The sequence below is a fragment of the Centropristis striata genome, chromosome 2 (genome assembly GCF_030273125.1).
Source record: "Centropristis striata isolate RG_2023a ecotype Rhode Island chromosome 2, C.striata_1.0, whole genome shotgun sequence".
NCBI classification, from domain to species: Eukaryota; Metazoa; Chordata; class Actinopteri; order Perciformes; family Serranidae; genus Centropristis; species Centropristis striata.
This window is the reverse complement of record NC_081518.1, coordinates 36,322,811-36,334,358: the sequence shown is the minus strand read 5'-3', so window position 1 is coordinate 36,334,358 and position 11,548 is coordinate 36,322,811. Positions and strand designations below refer to the sequence as shown.

The following is an 11,548-nucleotide window of genomic DNA, read 5'->3' as shown; positions in this document are numbered from 1 at the left end:
TAGCAGGTCAGCAGTTGGCGCTTGCACCGTCATTAGTAAATACATGAGTATTGACACACACATATACAGTAAAAACCTTAAGCACATTATGTCATCGACTAGAGCAGCGTTACCTACAAAGGCTACAGAGTTGATGAGGGGTCGCCCAGCCAATTACAACTGTTCCACCTGAAGCAGTCAATAGCAAGTAAAACCTTGATTCATTATCAAAAGTGCATGGAAAAAAATGCAAAGTAAAAAAAGAAAAAAAAAAAGATATATGGACCAGCATAATATGCGTACAGTCCTAGTTTGTGTGCATAATTGCTTTAATGTAGGCTATTAAGCCTAAGTGGATATGATTTTACTGTCTGCCCTACATTCAGTATGATCGCTGCCATGATCAATACTTATGATTTGTAAGTCACCAGCCATCGATGGCACAGTGTAATAGTTAAGCGTTTGACCTTGTGAGGAAGAGCTCTTTCCTTGTTCTTGAGACTATCAAAAGGCACATGGATTCTAGAGGACAAAGGACGAAGACTGCAAACACAGGTACATTCTGCAGAAGCACAAGACAGACAGACAGACAGACAGACAGACAGACAAATACACGTATTTGACTTTCAAAATCTATGGCCACCACTTTTCCTCACACATTTGTAAAGATACAGTGTCTTTTGCAACAGTAAAGGAGTCCTTTACCTATAAACATACAATGTTAAATCAAATACTCACCCTGTATTACCTTTTATTCCTGAAGAAAACTTTGTTTTTCTTGTGCCCCTCCACGGTTAACGGAGAATCCAAAAATGGCCAAAACCCAAAAGAGGTGCGCTGTGAGTCTGGACATATATTGCACCTGTGCAAGCTGTGGACAAAGTGAGAAAGTGAGAAAGATTTCAGTGAAAAATGCATGTGTTTGGTAAGGATTATACTGAGTTCAAACCCCTTTGTTCCCCTATTCTCTTCAATATATATACACAGATTACACATACAAGGACTTACTACATTTGTGGCCATTTTTGATTTCCCTGTTTACCATGGAGACAGACTAGAATTTTTTTCTTCTCCAAAAATTCAAGGTGACATGCGAATAATTGATATACAAATTGTTATTTTAAGGGTGAAGTATTCCTTAAAAAGGGCTATGTATGTGTAAGTGTGACTATTAAACAATTAATATTCAGTGACATCAATATGAAAATATGCAGGCAGAAGGAAGGGTGTAACATTGTGGAAAAGGCGTTTTTGACTGGGCTTCTGGCCTATACAATCTTTCTCAACACAAGGGCTGTTTAGAGTGCTGTGCTGCGTATAGAAGTGACACAAACACACACACACACACACACACACACACACACATACACAAACACGCGCTTCCGATTAGACGTTGAGCCTGAGTGACTTAAACAAGAAAAGATAATTCTTTGTATGGTGACAGATGGATAAGCAGAGCTATCTCAGGCTGTAATCTTGGAATAGTTTGAGACACTTTGTGTTTTGGCAACAGACGAACACGATATGTGATCTCCCCCTGAATGAATGAGCAATAGTGTTTTTAAAGGAGAGGGATCTGTTTTTGATTCGTGTTGTGTCATGTTTTTACCGTAGGCGATCAGACACCAACATCTGGCATGATCACACCTCAAATCCCACAAAAATGTGACTCTAAGGTAATTCAGACCACTTAAAATCAGAAACACCACAGGTTAATAGCTTGCACATATTCCAGGTCTGTATATCATCTCTTCCTTTCTTGCTATGATACATCTTTTCACGCTAATTTAAATGTATAAGTGCATGCCTAGGTATGTGTGACTACACTAGGTACTGATTTCAGGTTCTGCAGAGGACCTAGACCAATTAAGATGTACTTGCCAGCGATCAATAAAGAAAACATCAGAGAAGAAGAAGCCTCATTAGACACCGGTCAATCAGGTGTTGATAAAGATCTCCTGTGTGTGTCTGCATGCACATGTGCAAGTGTATCTTACAACTCTACAGTCGTTTGCAAATGATTATGAACACCTGGAAACACTGGGGACATATATAAGCATCAACCAGTTTCCGTTTCAGTGTTGATTAAGATACAGAAATCATTTAAAGCTCTCTGATCGCCCCGTCAGTCACGTATGTTATCCCAGTACAGCATTATTCTTGTATCAACTTGTCCACAATCTCATGTTTCCACTCTGACCGCAGGCATTTCTTGACCAGCTGCTGGGGCAAAGTTGTACTGAATTCCATATTTACTGTCTGTACGGGTGAATGAGGCTGAGTCGAAAGGAAGCAGGACCAGAGGCACCTATCGCCACACAATGATCAAGTGCTGGTAGCATGAGTAGCCAGAGTACACAGGGCTATTAGATGTGAGTGATACGGTTGAAGTTTCTCCTGTGAACTTTGCCGTGACTAGACGCTCGGTACAGTTTTTGGGGTGGGGTTTCTTGGGGCGAAACCACTTGAGTTGGGGGTGTATGGCCTAACAGCCGATATTTATCCCAGCAGCCACACAACTCCCCTCCTTGTTTCCAGTTGGATTCCACATATAAGTGCTGCCATTCTTTCCTCTCATTGAGCACAGGCAACACGTGTTTGTGACCGCACTCTCTCTTTCTCTCCCTCTGTCTTTCACCCTCTCACTCCCTTTTTCACTGAACCCAGTTATTAACACAAACACTGGCTGACACTTGTTTGTGCTTTTTAATTGTGTCTGGATGTTATGTCTCTTGTGAACACATACATTAGCATTTCTCTGGCACAGTATAATCACTCCTTCAACCACAACACCATGCAGACGGGAGCACAGGAAATTACCACATGCAATCATGTTTGCTGCACAAGCATATTTGGCTTCACTCGGCTCCTGCATGGTCTGCCTCTAACTTTGCGTTGGGTTGTGAGTAAGTGTAGATGCCACTTAATTTCAGGCCAGTGTAGTGACAGTAAATTGAATTATAGAAATGATCCCTCCAGCAATGTATAATAATAATGTCAAATATAGATTACAAGGTGATCCATCCTCCCTTCTTTGAAAATTAGTGTAAAGAAGTCAGCATCTCTAGCATCAACTCCTGTTTTAAACAATGAATAGCAATGTAAAGATCAGTTTTCTACCTGCAGACTCCTGTGTGATTATCAAAGACTTCATAGTACCACAGAAATGATTCCGACTGTCATAACACATTTAGATTTTTCTCATATTTCTCTCGCTGATATAACACGACCCACAAAGAAAACCACCTACTCTTCAGTTTCCACATACTGTGAACAAAGCAGTGGTGTGCCAAGGATTACACTGTAAAATATGCATGTCCCAATGAAATATGTATATAGCCGTGTGTCATCAATGACATGGCTTCTACAAAGGCTATACCGAGTACACAGGAACGCATGTTTCTCTGATTCTATTCCCTTGACTTTAATTGGTGTAGACACAAGAAAAGACTCATCTGGGGGAATAATTAAGCCTGACACCGATGTATTTGGTGTGCATCTTAACACGTTTCACTGAACCACTCATTTAGTTTATTTGAATAACTCCTAGAATGGTAATAAAAAAGCATGCAATAAAAGAGGCTCAGTGCGCCAGCCAGCATTGTTTCTGAATTAAACGCCCCAAATATCTTCAGGAAATAAGATTGTTTTCCTGTGGATGGGGGCCTAATCTACTCAGTCATGGTGGTTTGAAGAGGGAATGTTTTCAAGTTTTAACAGGGTTGGTTCCAGTATTCCCACCACCACAGTGATCTCACTACGAAGAGGGGCTTCTCTTTTCCTTCTCTCCGCCACCAACAGGAAAGGAGGTTACATGGATGAGCAGTGAATTACACCCCAGAAACAGCAAACCAGCTCAGACGCCAAGTGTCACTGATGATAAAATGATATTTATCGAGACTGAATCACGTGTGTACAGGATAGTGAAACTTTGTACTCTAAGCAGAGATTAAAGAGGCGGCTTTTTTGGATTCATTACAAGAATTGAGCCTAAGGCTAAAGGGCCACCAGATAATCTCCTCATGACTCAGACTCCCACAATCAACACAAAAGCATTAGAACCATAACAGTTTGACAACAGTCAAGTACAAGAGGGTGCAACCAGAGGGAAGCAGTGTTAGCTAGTTGCCTCTAGCTGCTTGGCTCTTGGTCTCAGGTGTCTGCTCCTCTACAGGTATGTGTTACCATAATAGAGTGGTTAAGAGGGCCTCTTGTTGAGGGCCCTTCCCTCCTGTCTCGGCACACTGACTCCAGTGTGAACAGGGGTGCCTGGCCGATTTAGCGCAGTCTTGTTAGATTGAGTATTGCACAATGGAAACTGTCATGCGGCTTGTAATGTGTAATTGAACTTGGAGCCATTTTGCTTGAGAATATTCAGACCCAGCTCGATTGGATTTCACTTGGAAAAGCCGACAGACATCGCACACACTGTTTTTTTTTTTTTTTTTTTTTTTTAGAGGGGAGGGGGGGGGGGGGGACACTTCTGAGTTGCTTTTCCCAAATGGCTATGTGTCCAGTACAGTTGCAGCCTTCTCTTATGTCCCCAAAACCACAATCAACCCCACGCCCTCCAACCCCCACACTGCTTTCTCGCAACCCACCCCACCCTCTCTGGGACTGTTTTGTCCTCTGGAACTTTCATTATGTGAAGAGGATAAAAATACAGCACCCTGTGAATTTATGGTTCCTTCAGAGTTGCCATTGAAAATATGAACTTTTCAGACATTCGCTCTGAAACCAAAGTAAGAAAACAGAGCGACCACAGCGTTTATACAGAGACACCGCAACATAGAGGCCTATAGTCACTGCACTCGCACTTACAGCTTCGTGGTATTAAGGCGCAGACACTTCAGGCTCCACACACACACACACACACACACACACACACACACACACACACACACACACACACACACACACATATAGTATGAGTATACATTCATACAAGCATATAAACATTTAAGCATATCCACATGTGTTCATATGAGTAACATTTGCAGTGAGTAACAAAAGAAAACATGAGTGTATCTGCACGCAGGGAGCACACAGTTACTATAATCCATTACGTCCTACTGGATATGTTATAAATGTTTGTTTAAATGCCAGTTTTAAAGGACAGTCCGTATACCTTATTCCATTCCAGTGTAAACCTCTCCTACCCAATTCAACCTCAGACACTGATGACACATCCTTTTAAACATCCCTTTCTCTTGCATGGACATATGACTCAATGATAATGACAGTATTGAGCGTTTTATAGAGTCATAATTACAATCATCTAAACCTCGATTCTTGGGAGTTTATGTCCATCCTCCACCTTTCTTTTTTTTTTTGCTCTCCCACTCTCTTTCTCACTGACAGCTGATTTTCCTGGGAAAAGTGCCTCTTTTCTCAGACGATAATCTATTGCCGTCCCCCCATCGCTTACATGTAGCTACATGGTGAGTCAGTGCTGTAATTCCGTCATTAGCTGGATAATGTGTGTGCTGTCTGTGTGTTAAAACTCTAAGTGCCAGCTTTGGTGTGACCCCGGGGCAGCCTGTGGGTTTGACTGATGCCAGTCTACCCACCAAGCGTCATTTGAGCTCTGTAATGGGTTTTGTCCAGCTCACTTTGGCCTAGATGGGTTTAGGGTTTTGGGAACTCCACGTGTGTATGTGGGCAAAATGCTGCTTCTCCTTCTATCAGACAAAACGTTCCTGGAAGTTTCAATCTTTTTTGATCTGACAATTTTAGAAGCTATAAATAAAAATAGGCAACTGATTTATAAAAAAAAAAAAAAAAAAAAAAAAAAAGTATGATCCTTGAGTATTTTAGACAGTTGACACAACAAATATAGGGATTTTTAGAAAATTGCTTCAGAGCTTATGACTCCAACTTTTTCTTTCCCTAATGAACTTGTTGACCGTGCTCATGAGACAAGCTTCACACTAGTACACAGGAACACCCATCACTTTCTCCACAGCCAGCCGTTACAGTTGGAGCAGTCACCACCCTGCCTGCCAGAGACAGACACCTCTAAATCAAAAGTGGAATTACAGTAATACACGGGTTGTATTACGCCAATACTTTAAGATACATAGAAAGACACAGCCAAATTGATAAAACATGTTTCAGCTCAGTCCCCACCTGTCTTTTTCCAATAACAAACCTGCACAATTAAGTTCTAAACTCCGCCATAAATCTTCCAGGACGCATGTTTAAAGAGTCCCTCCAGGCAGGCAGACATTTGCTTTTGATTGTAGTGCGAGGAAGAAAGTTTGTGTCTGGGTTTTTGAGGTTTTATTTAAAATGTCATATTTATTTATACATATATATGCAAGTTTGCGTGTTGATGTTCATATTAAAATGCACAAAGTTGAAAAAAAATGCACAAATACACACCAAAGAGCACATCCTTCTACTCTCTGCGTGTGTGTGTGTGTGTGTGTGTGTGTGTGTGTGTGTGTGTGTGTGTGTGTGTGTGTGTTCAAACACCGTATTCAATCACAGATGAGCTCCTACCAGCCCATGACAAATCTCCACCTGTGTGTGGGATCAGTGTTGTTGTACATGTGGGAGCTCGTCCTGATCCCACAGCCTATGCACTATCACCTACCACCTGAGGCCCCACCTGACTGACTGACTGACTGATGGGAGAATCTCACCTGACAAAAGCGCCAGTGATTGATCACCGAGGCTCACCTGAGCACCTGAGGGGGGCCCGGCGTGCCAAGGACTGCGGGCCCCGGGAGGGTGCTCTTTTCCTGGGCTTGTCCACCTGACTCCCTGGGGGGAGATTCCCCAGCATATAAATCTGTATGGTCATCACCACTGCTACATGTATGCACACAATCAACCGCTGATGGCGTCATAGCAACCTAAAATATATACAGTAATCCCTGGGGACAGGAAAATTAATTAGAAACTGAATCATTTATACTTTGAGACAAGTGTCTTTTCTGTTGATCTTGAAAGGAGCTCACTGACGAAGCATCTTGGAAATAACCTTGGGCTATTATACTGACTAGTCTGAGAAATAGGATTGCGCCTCATTAAAAATAAATTAGGCCATTTTACACCGTACAAGAGCAGGCCAAATTGCGCTAAGGAAAGGACAATTAGCGCAGAATCAATCCCTTTCTTCCCGTTTCCATTTTTCCTCCTCCTTTTTATTTTGTTGTTGCTTTATTTTAGCACCATAATGAATGCTAGGAGAGGAACACATAAACCATGAGATTCTTGGAAGACGAAGGCAGACAAACCCCCATCTCGCTCATAGCTATGTCTGGATTGCCTTCTGCGCTGAGATAGGAGTCAACATGTTTAGCGACATCAAAAGAAAACCTGATACCTTAAGTATAAGAAGATTAACACTTGCAGTGATCTTGAGCTTAGGCTTCTCCAGGACTTTCAACAGACTGTGCCAGAAGGGACAATTACCGATGAATTGGCACCAACATCTCGTAGTTATTTAACAAAATCTGGCACTGTGTATAAGCTCTCGTCCTTAAGACTTCCTTTCAAGTCTGGCCCCGGTATCAGAAGGCTAACAGATTGGGGAATGTGACGAGAGCCGACAGCAGGGGAATCTGCGTGAACACTGAAAGGGGAGGTGGGAAAAAGAAAACAAGCAAGCAAGAAAGAAAGAAAAAACAAAGGAGACAAAGAAGCAAACAAAGAAACAAAATCGTATCACTCAGTAGACATTTTATTTCCTGACTTTAGGGCTGTGTCATATCTCAGGGTGGATATTTGTGGTGTGTCAAGCTCGCTGGTATGCCTGTGGGTTTTTTACTGTTTACCTCAGTGGACTCAGTATGACAACTTTAGGAATGTGACATTGTGTAAAACAAATGCTGACAGTCTGACACAAGGCCCTGGCTGCATGCAAACACACACACACACACACACACACACACACACGCACGCACGCACGCACGCACGCACGCACGCACGCACGCACGCACGCACGCACGCACGCACCAATGCACACACAAACATAAATTAAAAATAAATTGTCATCCTCTAATAATTTAAATAGCACATTATTTCATGATTATTGCTATTTAGAGTAATTCATAATACTTAAGTGTCCCACACACACATATTCAGCTACAAAACACCTGTAAGAGATGTTAAGTTGCCACAAGCGCTCTGCTAATCTTTACCTTGAGCGCCACGCACTCACCACAGGACTTCTCAGGGTTTATAAAGTACACTACTCTTTACACATATATCACTCTCTATTAATCCAAAGTACATACTGTATGCTTGTACCTACAACGATTTTGTAGAGCAAATGTAATCTGCCTGTCAGAGGGGTTGCCAAAAGAGGAAGCCGCATGGGGGAGTCGTCGACGAGCTCCTCAAACAAAGATGTCTCCTTCCCTGCAGGAAACTCTGACAGCACTCTCGCATTTCACCTCCAGAAAAATGAGCAGGGGCAACAACCTGGGTGAAATCTCTTAATAACCAAAGTTTCAAATTTTAACCTTTTATTGTTGTGAAACTTTCATGAAAGTTTTTTTTTTAATTAATAAAAAAAGGAAATGATGGTCACTCAATTTAGTTGAGTATTTTGTTTCTTTAAGGTGTACATATACCCCTTTACAAACAAGGCAGTTCACGGGCCAATTCAGAGCAGTTGCCTAATAATAAACCTGTTCGTATTTCGACAACCATATAACCGACTCTCGGCCAGGAAACTCTTTGCTGGTCTCAAACAACGAACCACTTAGATCAGGGGTTGGGGGCAGATTACCGTGACCAACAAGACGTGTTTACTAAAACGTGTATCATTAATTTGATTTGATTCGTTTAACTGCAATGTGATCGATTACAGGTAATCTGTGGTAGGTAGCTAGTTAGACCTAGTGGGCTATAACAAAGGCTAACCTTAATATCTTATGTTTAGTGTTAATAGGAAAGTCCTGCTGTCCATAGCAATCAAGACGAGCAGCACAAATGTGTTGTACCAGTCATGTTCAGATGCCAATGTAGGCACGCAAAACCAGGAGCAACATTTGTAAAGAGACGATGTCGTCCGCCATAGCTGTTAGTATGCTTGAAATTGGCACTAGCATTTCTGGGAAAGTGGAGACGTATACAGACAGTGACAAATACATATTTTCAGATTACAGAATCATGTGCAGTGCTTGTTCTGCATACAGTCAGTGCACATCAAGGTGCACATCACATGGACCCTCGCAGACATGGGCGGATGACGATATTTACGTCACTTAGACCAAAGTAGACCCTTGACTAACACGCAGATCATAACGTATGAATTGACCTACACTGTATGGTATGGTCTCAGTTGCTCTGATAAACCCTGCAAGCCTTTTCAAGAAAAAAAGCAACCAAAACTGTACATTTCACAGCACTCCGGCGATTGTGGTTCACACCTCTAGCCTGGAGCTGATGGAGACTGGAGAGAAAAAAAGAAACTACCTGATCTTCACACTTTTCCATTTCCCTCTGCAACATGATTATCTCACTACTTTCTGCATTGGCACTAAATGTTGAATGTAAATCGCTTTTTTGCAAAGTAGTTGCACATGAACATGAATTTCTAGGAGTCATCATTCCTGTGCTAATGAGAAAATGTGTGTCATCTGTCATCCCTCATTAAATAGTTGGTATACATCCAGTTGTAAAGTCAGGCCACACCGTCTCAACCATCAACTTGAGTATATTATATCGAGGAATGATTTCTGAGTGACTTATTCCTATTAAACTCATTTCCAGCCATTATGGGTCATCAGCTTTAATAGACCTGAATAGATGCCACGGCACGTTCCATGTTGTAAAACTCCCACTCTGCATTTTTTCAGAAAGCTGTGAGTGATCCGACGCAGAACTCAGAGACATGGTAAAGATAACAGGTGACAAGACAAGCGGCGCCAGTTCGTTGTTGGATCTGGAGGCTGCCTTGGGATACTGTGACAGACGTTGGATTCTGACACATCTCCATGGTGGATGGGGAGGAGCAGGAAAAGTGAGTGATTTGGCGTTGTTTTGGAGAAATTCCCTCCAGTCATAGTGCTCTCTCATTCCCTAACCCTCTCCGGAGTGGCTCTGACAGATAGACGGAGGAGACGTGACCTGAAACAAGCGGCTGTTTGATCATCTCCATACCGCTTTCATTCTGTCACAAAGATCTATGCAAGATCACATAATATTAAAAAAGATTTCAGTATTATTAAAGTGAAAATAAGCTCACTGGTGCCAATGCATTATACATCAATAACTCTGACAAAATCTATTTTGTAAGTAAACTGATGAGCCAAGGGAAGAAAGAGAAATTGTTATAAGTCTCAAGAAGGGTATAATGTAGGCCATAGAGAGACTTGGCATATGTGCGTGTGCGTTTGTGTTGTAGAGACAGGAAGAGAGAAAGATTCAAGTAGATCCTAAAGTGTCAAGCCCAGTGAAAGAACATTTTCACTTGTATTTTTTTTCTTTTCTTAGAGCCAACCACAAAAGGTTAAGACCAGTGTGAGTCTGAGTGTATGTGCAGACAGGCCTTTGTGAGGCTGATTTAATTTGAGGACAGCTGGTAAACATTATGTATGTTTCTTGTAAGGAAACCATGGATTGAAAAATAACATACATATCTATAAAGAGGGGAAGGTCTATCTATAGAAAATACACACACACACAGACACAGACACACACACACACACACACCTCAATGCTATCCCAACACCTCATAAAGTCAGAGACCGCCCACGCCCAAACAAATTTTAAACAATCAGAGGGTTTGGCAGGAGCAGACTGCTCTGGTCATTACTCTGGTCTCAGTGACAGCTTGCCCTGCTCACCTCATCTGTCTGCCCTCTATAAAGACCAGCCTTATGCCCCCCATCCCCCCACCCCCCCAACCCCTTCTCACACCCTTCCTCAGACACTGGCCCCTAGACCTTCTCCTGACAATTTAGGCATGGTGTGGATGCTTTTATTTCCACTACAGCTGGGGACGGACTTTAATACAACTTTCTGAAGTTACTTTGATACTGAAACTTTCAGCACCAATTTCACAAGGTTTTTTCTTTCTTTAAAGCTCTTTACAATAAATATCTAATCTCACATCTGAAAATATCATCTTGCAAACAACATCAGCTCTTTCTTTTTAGATTTGTTTTTATTAACAGAAACTCTTACAGTATGGTTATGGTGTACAGTAAGCATCTACATTTTGTCACATTGAAAGTCGTATTTTACAAAAGGAGCATACACAAATGCATAACTTTACAGACACACCGTTCAAGGATAGTGATTTTTTTCTTTTTTAAACAAGGAAGAATAAAAATGAAAAAATAAATAAATAAAAGACCCATCCTACCCTCCTCCCTCGTATGGCTCTCAATTTCCTTAATTTTTATACCTACACAATCTATATAAACAGTTTACACATACATCCATCTGTACACATTCTTATCCTATAAATCAAAACTCCTCTCACAATGAATATCTCAATGAGAAAGTTATACAAGAGGGGCCTGCAGAGAGCTAGTTTGAAGCTGATCCAGGAAGATTCACAACATCACGGTCAACCAAATCCAGAGAAGGCAGAATGTCTATGAAG

The 11,548-nt window shown here is 41.7% G+C and overlaps 1 long non-coding RNA gene across 1 annotated transcript in view; it reads right to left on the bottom strand.

Annotated features, from left to right (window-relative positions):
* Nucleotides 1–246: 246 nt before the first annotated feature.
* LOC131992250 (uncharacterized) overlaps nucleotides 247–11,548 on the bottom strand; it is a 108,017-nt gene continuing 96,715 nt past the window's right edge. The window contains exons 3-4 of the long non-coding RNA XR_009396204.1: nucleotides 718–850; nucleotides 247–541 (exon numbers count right to left, since the gene is read on the bottom strand). This is a non-coding gene — a long non-coding RNA (uncharacterized LOC131992250). The remainder of the gene's footprint in view (nucleotides 542–717; nucleotides 851–11,548) is intronic.